This window comes from Teleopsis dalmanni, chromosome 2 (assembly GCF_002237135.1).
Source record: "Teleopsis dalmanni isolate 2A chromosome 2, ASM223713v2, whole genome shotgun sequence".
In the NCBI taxonomy this organism is placed as follows: Eukaryota; Metazoa; Arthropoda; class Insecta; order Diptera; family Diopsidae; genus Teleopsis; species Teleopsis dalmanni.
The window spans coordinates 74,166,211-74,181,279 of NC_051847.1; the positions used below are offsets into that span (position 1 = coordinate 74,166,211).

Genomic DNA, 15,069 nt, shown 5'->3' on the forward strand with positions numbered 1-15,069 from the left:
CGACACACATAAATAAAATTATATAAACAATTAAAATCGTTAATGCATTTAGTAAATATTGATTTTTAATTAATTGCATTTGAATTGTTATTTTATTGAAAATTGTTGATTAAATAGAAATTATCTTCTGAAAGGCTACAAATACTGTCTTTAATAAATAAGAAATTTCTTTAAAACTTCACCGACTCATTGATCATTGCCTGCAGACCTTATTCCCAGATTTTTGTTAAACTCACATTTTCAAATAAATAAAATATTAATGTCTCAATATTATTAAATACTATTTGTAATTAACACCCAAACATGTCTGGTAAATTCATTAAAATCTTAAGAGTTTAGTATTTTAGTTGATTAAACAGTGAAATAAATGACAAGAAATACGTTTTATAAAGGAGTTTATATACATAGTTTTCAAAGTTATTAGACACAGTTAAAGTGCTTTAAGATATCATATAATTGTTGTATAAAAGCACTTTTTTCGCTACGATATGTTGTAATTGCAGTTGTAATAAAAAAACATTTTTTTGTAAACTATGTTAGAGAAAAGATACAAATGCCATTAAATATATATATATACAAAACCATATAAATATATATGAAAAGACATCAGGGACAGAGTCCTAAAATTATTCACAAAAATTGATACGCTGCCCAACTTTGCCATAACAAATCCCAAGTCCACCTCAGGAACAACAGGAAGATATGCTGACTTACGGTCCGTCATCAATTAAAAGATTAATAAACGATATGAATTCCTGCATAGTTAAAGCTAGTGTGGGGAAGGGATCAGTCCCCCAGCCACAAAAGAGTAAAAGTGCGCAAAAGTATTAACTCAAGAAACTACAACAACAACTTATGTGTGTATATATAATATATATAAGAGTATACACCTGTATTTTGTGATAGTTTTAATAGATCCATTAAATAAATTCTCTTGTCTATGCACAAGTTTTCAACATTACGAAGGTGACCACCTTGCTCAGTAAAGATTAACCAAGATTAGATCTTGACTAACTGATTACACAAAATCTGTAATTTATTTTTTTCCTAGTAATGTTTGCAATTTTGGTAACAGGGTCTTTTATCATCTGGGCGTATGACAATCCCAATCAATCCCAATGGATTGATTCAAAGTGAGTTATTGAATTATACACACATTTGTTAATATCTATATCTGCACAAATTTGAACAGTAACATAACAGATGGTATGTTACTAATCCCAACTAGACACCGGAAGTAACGAATATGATCTACAAAAGTTTTGATAGAATATACTCAGCGCCATGGCTCCCGGTACTTTTGTTAAGTGTTCTATCAAAAAAAATATAATTTTATTCCTGTACATTAAATCAGAGTTTCTTAAATAGGTCAATCTTCATTTGTAACTGATAAGAATAGGGATTAATACGAAATAGTTGTATCGAATCTCATCAGCTAATCAAAGTTTTCATTTTCTGCTTTATTTCCATGATTGGAAACCAAAAATAAAATTATCTTGGAACTGTTATCTATTAGGTTAATAGTTAATTTATCTCTGTGAACTGGCTTATATGATATAAAGGCACCTGACAGAACTTTGATAGCTAACTGATTATCTGTGAGAATATGGACTTTATATTCCTGGAAGTTTAAGCGGGCCCTTAGGTGACGAATACTGCACTTCTAATATTTACGTTGTGAGAGTGATAGGATTTACACATTTATAGGTGCATAGAGTAAATTTTGGCTCCTGTGGTGCTATCGCTGACATTCCTTGCTTTATACTTATAATCAACAACCCTCCTTTTTTATTCTCTTATATGAGAATGTTTGTGACAAATTTAAGCGAAATGATTGCAATCTGATTTATATCAACCAATGCTGCGAAGAGTTGATAGAATTTTACTGTGTCTTAGTGAGATTGAATGACAGGTGCTCAAAATCTTAAGTCTCTATGCACTGATGGTGGCTGTTTGTTCGATAAAATATTCAGTTGGTAGTAAAGGTATTCGAGGTAATTCGAGTGCAATTATGCGAACATAAAGATTCATTGTGATATCACTGATAAGACACTGTCTGTACGTCAGACCTGAAATATCGTCATAAAGGTAAAAGTGGTAATGTTAATTTTGCTTGTAGGGCACGATTAAATTGCACCTGTAGCTGCCACCCAGAAGCTATCTTAACAGTCTATCTAGCTTTTGAAAAATATTCTGTTTTCAGTGAAGGTTCTAATACTATAGAACCAATTATTTAATTACTTAAATAATTTCTTCGTGGGATTTTCTTTTTTGGCAGCAATTTTCAGTAATAGAAAATAAAACTTTTCTTTAAATAAAATATTTATAATAATTCTAAATTTTAGATGGTTGTAAGGTTAGTTGTAAGGCCCACCAATGTGTTTAGTTCATTCCAAATATTTTTTGAATTTTAATATATATATTGTAAATTAAGTACTTAGACAAAATTTTTAAAAAAATATTCTCTTGTTGCAAAAACATGTTTCATTTTGATTACGAGTATCTACATTTTTTATTCATTTATATCTTAAGACGAAATATTTGAATTTTTATTTTCAAAAATGTCGCATTAAAAAATTCTATTTAGTTTCTTTGACGTCAAAATTGAAAATTTATGTCCAATTTGTTTTCTTGAAATGAGACGAAAAGATATAAAACTGAAATTGAAAAAAATATATATATTAATTTTTTTAATAATCAAATTTAAACAGAAGTAGTAAAATACTTTTTTATAGTTATTATTTATGTAGAAAAATTTTTTAATATATATTAAAAGCACAAAATTATAATATAGCTTTTTTAGAATTGAAAGACTCACATTCTTATACTGTATATCTATAACAAAATAAAATTATATTTTTTTTGTAAATTTTAATATAAAAAACAATATACATATTGTTTCAAATAAACAATAAGAAATAAATAATAGCATGATTTTTAGTAATTTTTATAGTTCTTTTTAAGGGTCTTTGAAATGTACAGATTAAAATTTCAATTTTCAATTAAAATTTATTTTAGCGCACTTTTAAAATTTTTTTCTTTTTTTTTTTTATTATACTATATACTCTTTTTGAAATATTTATAATGTAAATATAGCAATAAATTTTTTTTAGAAAATTTTCTTTAATTTGATACTGTTTGTTACATCCTGATCAACATCACTGAGTTTCAATTGTTATAGTACTCTGGATATATTATATATAGAATGCATATAAACAAACATTAATAAAAACTCACATTAGTCAAAAATGCTTTGAATAGAAAATCCAAAAAGGTGGGCAATCAATATAAAAACTGAAATAATCATTTTATTATATATTTAAAAAAATAAATAATATATTTTAGTTACTATTTGGTTATTAGCACAACACTAAGAGACATCACAGACATCTGCAAAATGGGTGGCGCTGTGGCAACATACACAAGTTATACCAATAAATGGATTATTACTCTCGCAGGTTAGTTGAGTTCATTAACTTTTATTTAAACTTCAAATCTAGGCCACATATATAGATATATATATATATAAATTGTTTAATAAATTTTAAATAATATTTTTTTAAAATTGAAAAAGTTCAAGGTGCTGTTTTATAAAACATTAAATAATATATATGACACAATAATATAACTCACAAAAGAAATTTTTTTTCGCTCTACATTGCGAAAAATACACTTCAACTAGGAAGGAAAAAATGCCGTAAATATTCCGACTTGTTGATTTTGAAGCATCTAATTAAGCTGTCCAAATCAAGATCAACGCACATCAAAAGAATATATATAAAAATAGATTAACATATCAGCGTACAAATTTTGTGTATCATTCTCACAAACGATTTTTATCTTTATCTTTATTTTTATTCTAATTTTCTTTATTTTATTTTCATATTTAAATTTTGTTTTAGACCCTACCTTCGTAGTTTCTTTTGGATTAGATAACAAAATAATGTAATAGCTTTATTACAAGAAACTGCTTTATTACACGGTTTTATAATCTAAATAATATCAAAAACCTATTTAAATAAAATCAAAATCTAGTAGATAAAGATACTATCTACTTCAATGGCTTAGTTAGGCGTATTTATGCCAAAAAGGGAGATATACTATATATAAGGGCATATACTTGATAAAATTTTATTTCGAAATGCAAAATTACACTTAATTTCAATAGAGATCCCTTAAACACTTCCTAAATACACAACTTATATACTAAAAATGTTATATATTCGGAAAATATATAATATCTTATATCATAGGCCATATATACTATGCTTCACAGAATCATTTCTGTAGTCAGTCTTCTTTTACTTTAAATGCAAAGTAACACCACCATCTTATATTAAATATCAGTTTAGTGTTGTAAGATATTAGATCATCTAGATCAGGGCTGTTCACACCAATACGATCGCGGGCCAATACAAGTCACTCTACAGATCGGAAGGCCGTAGAAACAAGTAAAAACGTCTATGGTTTTTTGGAGAAAATAAAAATAGGATTATAATGTATAAATTTACTAATGTCAAATTTGCTTTTATTATTCATTCATTTGAATTAATTTTTTTAGGGTACCATAAAAATAAATTAATGTAATTTTACGAAAATATGGTATATCAAGAGAAAATTTGTGTAATTGTGGTAGATTACAAACATGTTTCGGGCCGCACATACATATATTATCCGCGAGCCGCACGGGCCACGTGGATCATGCTTAGAACAGCCTTGAACTAGGTGATAAGATCATTTAGTGACAAAAAATCATCGGTACTTTTTATATCATATAAAATATATATTATAATATATTCAATATAATAGTTAAATATATATAAAACATATATTTAAATAATAAAACTAGATAATTAAATTTTTATTTTTGAAGTCAATTATCACGAAAAAAATATGTTTTCTCTAAAAAAAATTTTTTTTCTACTTATTATTCAAAAATTATTAACTATTATAAACTATTGTTTATTAAAAATATTCGACCATTTTTTTTTTGTGTAAAAGGTACAAACTTATATGAAATAATTATAAAAACAACAACAAATCTTTAGTTAAAGAAGTATAGTTTTCTGGAGAAAAGGTCGTGTGAAGTATTAATCTTATATACAACTCACAAAATTTTACCATTGTTATCATGGATTTATGACACATAGTATTATCTTGTTAAAAATAATTTTATTTTTCCAACATTTCCATTCAATTGCTTTAAATTTTTTCAGATCTTAAGATATCTACGTATAATATCAAATCAAAATATATAATATTTCAGCTTAACATATGAAGCAATTTTGATTTTTGAAAGTTTTATTTCTCACCTCCAATCACTCCTATGTTTTTTCATCCTTCATAGAGAACGATTTATACTAATACGACTCCTATTTTAAAATATCACTTCCTTATTCAAAACCAATCACTTTCGCTGACTTAACTTTTGAAAGCTTCTGTATAAGTCATTATACATTATATTTACTTACCAAATTTATGATCCTATTTATCGAGAGCAAATCTATATTAAATCCGCATATACCATAGCAGTCTTTTTTATTCCAAATATAGCAGAATCATACTGTTCTGTGGGACCGTGAAAAATAATTTCTTTTATCAATCGAACTTGTGCTGTTTATTTGTGTGCTAATAATTTTTTAATTAAATCAGTGTTTTGAAATTAATTAATATTAAACATATTTTCAATTATATGGATTGATGACATACGGAAATTCATCATTCATCAGTATTTTTAGACAACATTTTCGCCTTAATTCGTTAAAAACATACGAAAATATCTGCACAATTTCAAGGAAATTATGTATTAAAATTAAAAATAAAACTAAAATACTTTTGAGATATATTTATAATTATTTTTTGATGTTCTGCTTTTAAATCTCACTTAGGGTGCTGAAAGTATATATATTTCAATAAGAAGAAATTTGATTGTAAAATTATTTTCTGTCTAATTTATTTTTTTTATTCATATGTTAATTATTTTCATTTTGTGGCATGATCGCGACCCAGTTTTAAATAAATATCAATGAATTGCTCATAAAAATATATAAATATTGTATATATTTACATATATATTTAAATTTATATTTATAGACAAATATTCATTGTCTTGTATTGCTCTCGTTAAGTTGGAGATACTAAGAGGATTATTATACCTTCTATCAAAGGTTTTAGAAACGATATATGCACTTTTACTAATAATATTGTTGGTTTTGATATCGATGGTTGGTTGGTTGCAGTGGCAGGCCATTAGATAATTTCCATGTAACTCAATTAGCAATTTTTCGCCGTTTTGCTATCACATTTCTGTCAAGAACCCTAGTATAGAAGATTAGAGACTAAATCCATCCTGCCGAATTTAGATAATTTAATAGATCTTTCATCTTCACCGATGAACAGTCTAATAAACTATCAAAGAAGTATCTTCCTAAGAACCTATTTCTTCTGGGCGTCAAAGCCGGGCATTCACAGAGAAAATGTATTATGATTTTTTTTCAACAACTTTTTAATATCGATAGTATAAATAATTAAAAAAACAAAAATTAGGAGCAAAGAAAATAAGCTGCTTATTTCAATTAATCGCCAAGCTTTGGCTTAAATCAATGAGAGCTATATGAACTTACATTCTTTTCCATTTTTGGTTGTCGTTGATATAATTCAATTGAATTAAGTTTCTGGTTAACCGGTCACTGTAGATTGAGTAATTACCTATTAAAGTTAGAAATCCCATCCAACTGCAGACTGCAGATACTGTAGAAAAGAGACAGAAATTGCATATCAAGTGCTTGGCACTGATACCCGGCACTGATGCACAAGCGGAAAAAACACTTAGGTGGCTATTTCATGGATAACAAGAACTCAAGACTAGGAAAGATAGGCACTATACTGTCTTTCATTAAAGATATTGGACTTGGAGAAAGACTCTAATCCGACTAAGGGGCTCAATAGGTCTTTTAGGTCTTTTTTAGTGCACTACCCTTTTTAAAATAACAATAATTATAGTTTCTGATTAAATATCTCTGGTCCTTTTATTGGATTACAGAATGATAAAAATCTTCTGAAGACACTGTTCAAAATAAATTAAATTGAACTATTTATATAAACATGTACAACTAATATATGTTTTTCTGCTTATATATTATTCGTTATATACGTTAATACTTCACATCATTGAAATGTTTTTATATAAATGTAAAACTTATATTAGTTCTTACAATAATCTGTTTCCTAACTAAATGACATAATTCATTAGTCCTGAATATTTTTCATGGATACCGTGTTCTTCTGAAATTTGTATATCGGTTGATGTGAATATGGACCCCTTCTTTGAAATGAAATAAACAATAAATTGTTTCCTAACTAAATGTAATAATTCATTAATCCATGTAAATTTATTGAAGAATTTTTACGGATAACGTGTTCTGCTGACATTTTGTATATCGGTTCATATGGATATGAAGCCCTTCTTTGACAGGAAATAAACAATAAATTGTTTTCTAACTGAACGACATAATTCATTAGTCCATGTTAATTTATTGAAGAATTTTTACGGATAACGTGTTCTTCTGACATTTTATACCTCGGTTCATATGGATATAGACCCCTTCTTTGAAAGGAATAAACAATAACTTGTTTCTTAATTGGCATAATTCATTATTTCATCTAAATTTACTGACGATTTTTTATGGATACAGTGTTCTTCTATAGGATCCCTTCTTTAAAAGGAATAAACAATAACTTGTTTCTTAATTGGCATAATTCATTAGTTCATCTAAATTTACTGAAGATTTTTTATGGATACAGTGTTCTTCTATAGGATCCCTTCTTTAAAAGGAATAAACAATAACTTGTTTCCTAATTAAATGACATTATTCATTAGCCCATGTAAATTTACTGAAGAGTTTTTACGGGTAACGTGTTCTTCAGACATTTTGTATCTCAGTTAATATGGAAATGGACCCCTTCTTCGAGGGGGAAATAATCGCTTTCTTCCTTATCTCATTTATATTTTCTTCTGCATTTATGGCATTCAGTTGGGAAATATTCCATAAATAATTTTTTACACTTTTTACACTTAATTCGTCGATAAGTTGTTGGTATGTGTCTTATATTATTTTTAACTTTTATTTCCAATTATTATAAACATAATCATAATCATAGCAATATAATCATATACATTGTGACCGAAAAGCTTCCGGAAATTTTAAATAAAACGCAAAATTCTTAATCTTCATCAATATTTATTTTATCTCCTTCAAAATATGCTCCATTAGAAGCGATACACAAATGCCAACGTTGCTTCCAATCATCAAAACATTTTTTATAGGCGCTTTCCGGTATGGCTTTGAGTTCCCTCTGCGAATTCTGTTTTACGTCTTCTATGGATTCAAAACGCGTTCCTCTGAGTGGTAATTTGAGGTTGGGAAACAGGAAAAAGTCACACGGTGCAAGATCAGGTGAATACGGTGGCTGTTCGATGGTATTTATTGAATGTTTGGCCTTAAAATCGTTGATAATGTTGAACAAATTGAGGTGAATCGGAACAAGCCGGGCGTTGACACGTCGCATACACAAATTGTCCACCAAAATCAAACGAGCCATCTCACGACCGATGCCTAGCTCTCGTGCTATCTCTCTAACACTCACATGAGGATTTTTGAACACGATTTCCTTTGCCTTTTCAATGTTTTCGTCGGTGGTAGAGGTCGAAGGTCGTCCAGAACGCGGCATGTCTTCGACGGTCGTACGACAGTCCTGAAAGGCTTTGTACCACTCATAAACTTGAGTTTTCGATAAAACTGATTCCCCATAAGCCTTTTGTAGCATTCGCAACGATTCTGCACACGAAATTTCGTTCGAAAAACAAAATTTGATGCAAACTCTTTGTTCAATATTTTTTTCCATTGTTTTTTTCGCAACGCACTAATGAGGTGAACTGGTTTCAACAGCTGCCGTAAACGAACTGTCTGACAGATCGCGCTCATTTTTGGCATAGTAATTAAGGACAGTGCTGCCAAACTACATAAACTTAAAATATCGAAAAATATACAGCGCGCGAATTTTAAATGAGAACCTCCGAAAACCTTTCGGTCACAATGTATATATATATGTAATATATTTTTTTTATAAAATTAATATATTAAATTTACTACAGTGCTGTTTTTATTCTCATATTCCAAATTTTTTACATAATTCCTGTTTAATACATTTATACCTATTTATGAAGAAAATTATTTTAAATAAATAATATTTAATTTTTTTCAACATTTTTTTCTGTGTTGAATTGATTTATATTAATTTGTTTTTATTTTTATGTTTCACAATTCGCAATTGAAATACAAATTTGATACACAAAAAGTTATATTGGTAAACATAAAATTTTCAACGGCAGACAATTGCTTTCCATGTAAGTCTTACAAAATTTAAATTGCAATAAATTAGACCAAACTATTCATAAAATAATTAACACTTTAATTTCGATTGATTTAAAATTAAAACACTTACTAATGTACAAAATAATTAGATGATTTTATTTTTTGGTTTGTTCTTAAGTTTCACGTTGAAAAATATTAAATACTACTGCGTTTTACCTTTAAAAGCTATATTTTTCATAAAATCATTTAAGATTAAAGAAACAAATAACTAACAAATTCACTTACTAAACTAAATTAGTTGCAATCTATCTACTATCTCATCTGTACAATTGCAAAACTAATAAACACATTTAAAGAGTATCAAAATCACTTGTCCATTGCGTATACGTAACTTTCTGCCTTCACATCCGAAACATCTTTCATATATACTTTGTAAAAATGTTCTTACTTACTTCCTACCTACTTATCACTTGTCACAGCATCACATCTTTCCTGTAATGGCTAAGATATTTAATATTGCAATCGACATTCTCGGATTGAATAAAAATTGTATATTTTAGATACGTTTTGTATATTGTTAAGTATGTAGTGTAAACCATATATAAATATTTATAAGTCGTTGTAAACGTCTCGTGAAAATTAAAAATTGTGCTGTAACAGTCTTTATTTTTATTATAATAAATAGATATTTTATAATACAAAAAAAAAAAACACAAAAAAAATAATATCAACAAAGTTATTGCAAAAGCATGTTATCTTATAGATAGCGCTCAAAGAAAGAGGATTAGATATGACCCTTCTAATATGAAAACCAGTTGGCAGTTAATTACTTTTAAAAAAAAATTCTAACTGGTAGTCCTTCTAGTTATCTGCGAAAATATAAACTTTGTAAAATAGTACCTTTTCAAACTTTTGTAAATAAATCTTTCATATTTTTTTTATATACAAAAAAATGTAAATCGAAAAATAAATCTATATATATTTTATTCCACCACATTCCATTGTCTGTTCTTCTTACTTTTTTCTTTTACAGCGGCATTTGGATTACTATTTTTCGTATGGATTCCTCAAGTCTCAGCCGAATGTCAAAGTATGAATCCATGCTTTATTTTCAATATGCCAAATATTTTTTTATGAAATCATATTTTAAATATTTTCCAAAAATTTTATTATTTGTGTTTAAATTATATGCAAAAAAAAACAACAATTAACCAACACACTATAAAAATATTAAACAATATTTTTACTAAATGTTTTAATCAAATTTTATTTTAAATATTTTTTTTAAGATTTGTTGTTTTTATCTTTAAAAAGAAATCTACTAAAAAATATTAAGAACAGCTTCAGTTTGCAAGTGTATCCTTTAAACAATGTATACACAAAATACAAATAAAAAGGTTGCAATTTTCTAAAAAAATTTCTAAGACATGAAAAGTCTGAGTTCAAGTCCCGACTTAAGTTTGGTCTCAAAAAGACGCTTAAAAAGAACACTTAAAAATGCTTGGTGGCTCCTTTACAGGAATGATGCGGAAAGCACTTTTTAGAAAGCAAGGTTTAGTTGCATTTGATATCACTAGGCACGAAGAATCTGAGTTCAATTCCCGACTTAAGTTTGGTCTCAAAAGACGCATAAAAAGAAGCGTGAAACACTTTTTAGGAAGTAAGGTTTAGCTGTATTTGATATTACTAGGCACGAAGAGTCTGAGTTCAATTCCTGACTTAAGTCTGGTCTAAAAAGACGCTTAAAAAGAACACTTAAAAATCTTTGATGGCTTCGTTTCAGGAATGAAGCGTGAAGTACTTTTTAGAAAGAAACGTTTAGCTGCATTTGATATCACTAGGCACGAAGAATCTGAGTTTAATTCATGACTTAAGTCTGGTCTAAAAAGACGCATAAAAAGAAGCGTGAAATACTTTTTAGAAAGAAAGGTTTAGCTGCATTTGATATCACTAGGCACGAAAAGTCTGAGTTCAAGTCCCGATTTAAGTCTGGTCTAAAAAGACGCATAAAAAGAACACTTAAAAATCCTTAGTGGCTCTGTTTTAACAATGAAGCGTGAAGTACTTTTTAGAAAGAAAGGTTTAGCTGCATTTGATATCACTAGGCACGAAGAATCTGAGTTCAATTCCCGACTTAAGTTTGGTCTCAAAAAGACGCTGAAAAAAAACACTTAAAAATGCTTGGTGGCTCCGTTTCAGGAATGATGCGTGAAGCACTTTTTCGTTTCGTAAAAAAGCTAAAGAAAGGTTTAGCTGCATTTGATATCACTAGGGATTAATAGATTTATGTGTGACTTACGACCTAGCCCATTGAAATTTTTCATTGTATTTAAAAACATTTTAAAATTTCTTATTGAAAAATTCAACACTCTTTTTTTAATTTTACTGCTGAGTAATGCATAGTCTTTCATTATAAAGCTTGACATTAGTTTCAAAAAAAAGAACAAAAAATTAGGAGTTTTTGAGGTGATATTTGAAGTTTCCATGTCCCATAAACAATCAGGTCAGCCAGCTAAGGGTACTCCGTGAATAGCTAAATACTTTTATCGATCCCCTGGCCAACGGTTTCGGCATCATGAGTTTATTCTGTCTACAAGTACTCATCTCTCTTCATCTATTAAGATGAAGTGAAGTTATCCACTTATCGACATAGGCTGCAGTCATGTTGTAGCTCAATAGTATTCTGGGCTCTGGGCCATACAAGTTATGGCTTGATCCTTGCTTTGCAAATTTATCTGCCTCTTCGTTTTGCTTAATACCGATATGGTCTTTAATCCACATGACTATTACTTCATTTTAATGAGTACATAATTGTAGTAAACATATACTCAATACTTAGTAAGTTATATTCAATACTTTTTTGTTAAAGGGAAAAAATTTGAAAGATATTCGTATACCGATTTTTATAAAATTTGTGATAAATTTTGTTTATGAATAAACGATAGTGTTAAGGTGCGTTGACTTTGAGCTTCAAATTTGGCAGGGCACGAGTTCGATTCCTGGTACTTGCAGTCTCAAAAAATTATTTACTAATAATTAAATATAAAAAATAATTCTAAGACCACTGATGATGGGTATTTGGTAATACTCGAATCAGTTGACATGTATAGTCAGCCAAAAATTCAAATAATTAAAATAATATAAGAATGAATTTTTGTTGTTGTAGTTCAGTACTTTTCGAAAAAACCTCTTTACAGTATATATATTTACCATTATCTGTTGTATGACACACTTTATAACTATATATAGTATATATTTCACACCATGCAAGAGTAGTTTTAAGTAAAGAAGTAAAACCTAGAATGTTAAGCTTTGGTTGATCCATTCTAATGCCTTTTCAATCTTCGAGTAAAGTTAAGATCACAAGCTAATGAAAAAATTATTTACTCTATAATGTCCGTAGAAATCTTTAATTGGGCCTTGAAAAAATTAAAATTAAATATTTTGAGTCGGAAAAATATGAGACATCCTTTTTATTAAATTACGTTAAACGAGTTTTAATACTGAAAACTTAGAGAGAACTTATAAATTTTATATAAAAATGTTGGAAGAAGTAATTGCAACCTTTTTAAAAGTTTTATTTTGCTGTGTTATATATTTTTTATTTGTTTTCAATTAAGCGCTTAACACAAAAGCATCATCCAGAACACCTACACAATTCTTGGCAAATATCCTAAATATCCTTAAACATTTTGAATATGGAAAAAGGACAAACTTACCTTTTACACTTCTTTGTGCAGCTGTTTTGAGTTTGATAGAGAAATTGTGCATATTAATATATATAATCGTAATAAGAACTTATTTTCTCTAATTTTACTCTAAATGTGTAAAATTTGTAAACATTTTTGGGACTTAAATAATAAAAATATAAAAAAATATATATTATAATAAATTTATATTTTTTTAACGATTCGGATTTATTTTGTGTGGTACGAAAATGTGGAATGTCGATGTAAAAATGTGTAATAGCAAAATCCATATCACCACTTAGAGAAAACGCTTAAGTAATGACTATAATGTACCTTGAGACATCGAAGGTGGCCAAACAAACAATAGATAATAAATGTTAAAAGCAGTGTTATGCTATTTATATAAAATAGCATATATTGTACATATATAACAAATAATAATATTTCGTGATATGTCTAATAAAACCTTAGTTGCACATTTAGTACTGAAATTGTGTATGAGATTTATCACTGCACGTTTGAGTGATTGAAAGTGCACTTCTTATCAAATGCAAATGACACTGTTTTATAATTAGAATTTTCATTGTAAATTTCATTAAAGCATATTAATTGTATATTATTTATTGTATATATAAGAAGTATTTGTTAGCTTAAATATTTTTTTATTTTATAATTATATTAATTTAACTGAGATACTTTTCTTGCATAAAGTTTTTGATTCATGAATAATTTTCTTATAATATTTTTTCTTATGATTTATTTCATATTTTATATTATTTATTAACAACAATTAATTAAGTATTTTCATTAGTTATTCTATATTAATTACATAAAAAAAAATAGGTGGTAGGCTCTAGCATTTACACTTATATGGTATATCTTGATGCAAAAAAGTTAACACAATCTCACCACATCAGCTACAGGCGAATATATCGAAGTTAGGAATGCAATCCAACTCAGACTGTAAATACTGTAGAGAAGATAGAGAAACTGCATTCCATCTGCTTTGGTAGTGCCCGGCACTAATGTACAAGCAGAAGAAACACCTAGGAGTGTATTTCATGGATCATAAGGACTTAAAACTAGGAGAGATAGGCTCTATACACTCTAAAACTCTAACACTCTAATCCACTCTAATGGATCATAAGGATCTAAAACCAAGAAAGATAGGCTCTATACACTGTAATACTCTAATCACTCTAAGGAACACAATAGTTCTTTTGGGTCGCAGTGCACTACTCCTTTTTTCCATGAAAATAAAAGGTACAGGCGAAGAATTTTCCATTAAAAGCATTCAACATAAAATTTAAAAAAAACATGAAGTAATATATAAAATATTTGAATATTAATATAATAAAGTATTGTTAATAAAAAATGTTGTACAATACCCAAGGAATAATTTTTACATATTAAACCACTTCAATTTAATTTTTTTAATTGGTTTTTATTTTTAAATTGCGTATGTATATATTTGAATAATAAATAATAAGTTTTTTAATAAACTTTTAATAAATAAAAAGCAATAAATAAAAAGTCTAAATTTTAGATACTTTTCTTTATTATAATATGAATTCACTACCGAATCTAAAATTCTAAAAAAATAAAGTGGTTTAAAAAGTAATTTTATTTTTTATAAAAATAAAAAAATTATAAAAATAAAAATAGAATAAGTAGAAAATATACTGAACAGTATATATATTACTCACCACGCAAGATTAGTTTTGGGTAAAGAAGTGAAACCTAGTACGGTTTGATTGACCCATTGTAATGGCTTTCCAATTTTTATATAAAGTTATGATCCCATTTACTGATCACTGCAAACTAGGCAACCGTGCTACAAGTTTGAATCTTTCTTCAATCATACCTGTCGCAACTGTGGGAAAGACGATGAGAGTGCCTCCCATCTGCTCTCTCTTTGCCCAGGTCATTCACGGCGGCGAATCAATACTTTAGGAGGCCCCTTTCTTGAGAATTTTGAATAATTATAAAATCTGCCACTAAACAGC

The 15,069-nt window shown here is 28.0% G+C and overlaps 1 long non-coding RNA gene across 1 annotated transcript; it reads left to right on the forward strand.

Annotated features, from left to right (window-relative positions):
• Nucleotides 1-3,119: 3,119 nt before the first annotated feature.
• On the forward strand, nt 3,120-10,464 carry LOC119686277. The gene is made up of 3 exons (XR_005252904.1): nt 3,120-3,274; nt 3,346-3,458; nt 10,408-10,464. It is a non-coding gene; the product is annotated as an uncharacterized LOC119686277 (long non-coding RNA).
• The last annotated feature ends 4,605 nt before the right edge of the window (nt 10,465-15,069 follow it).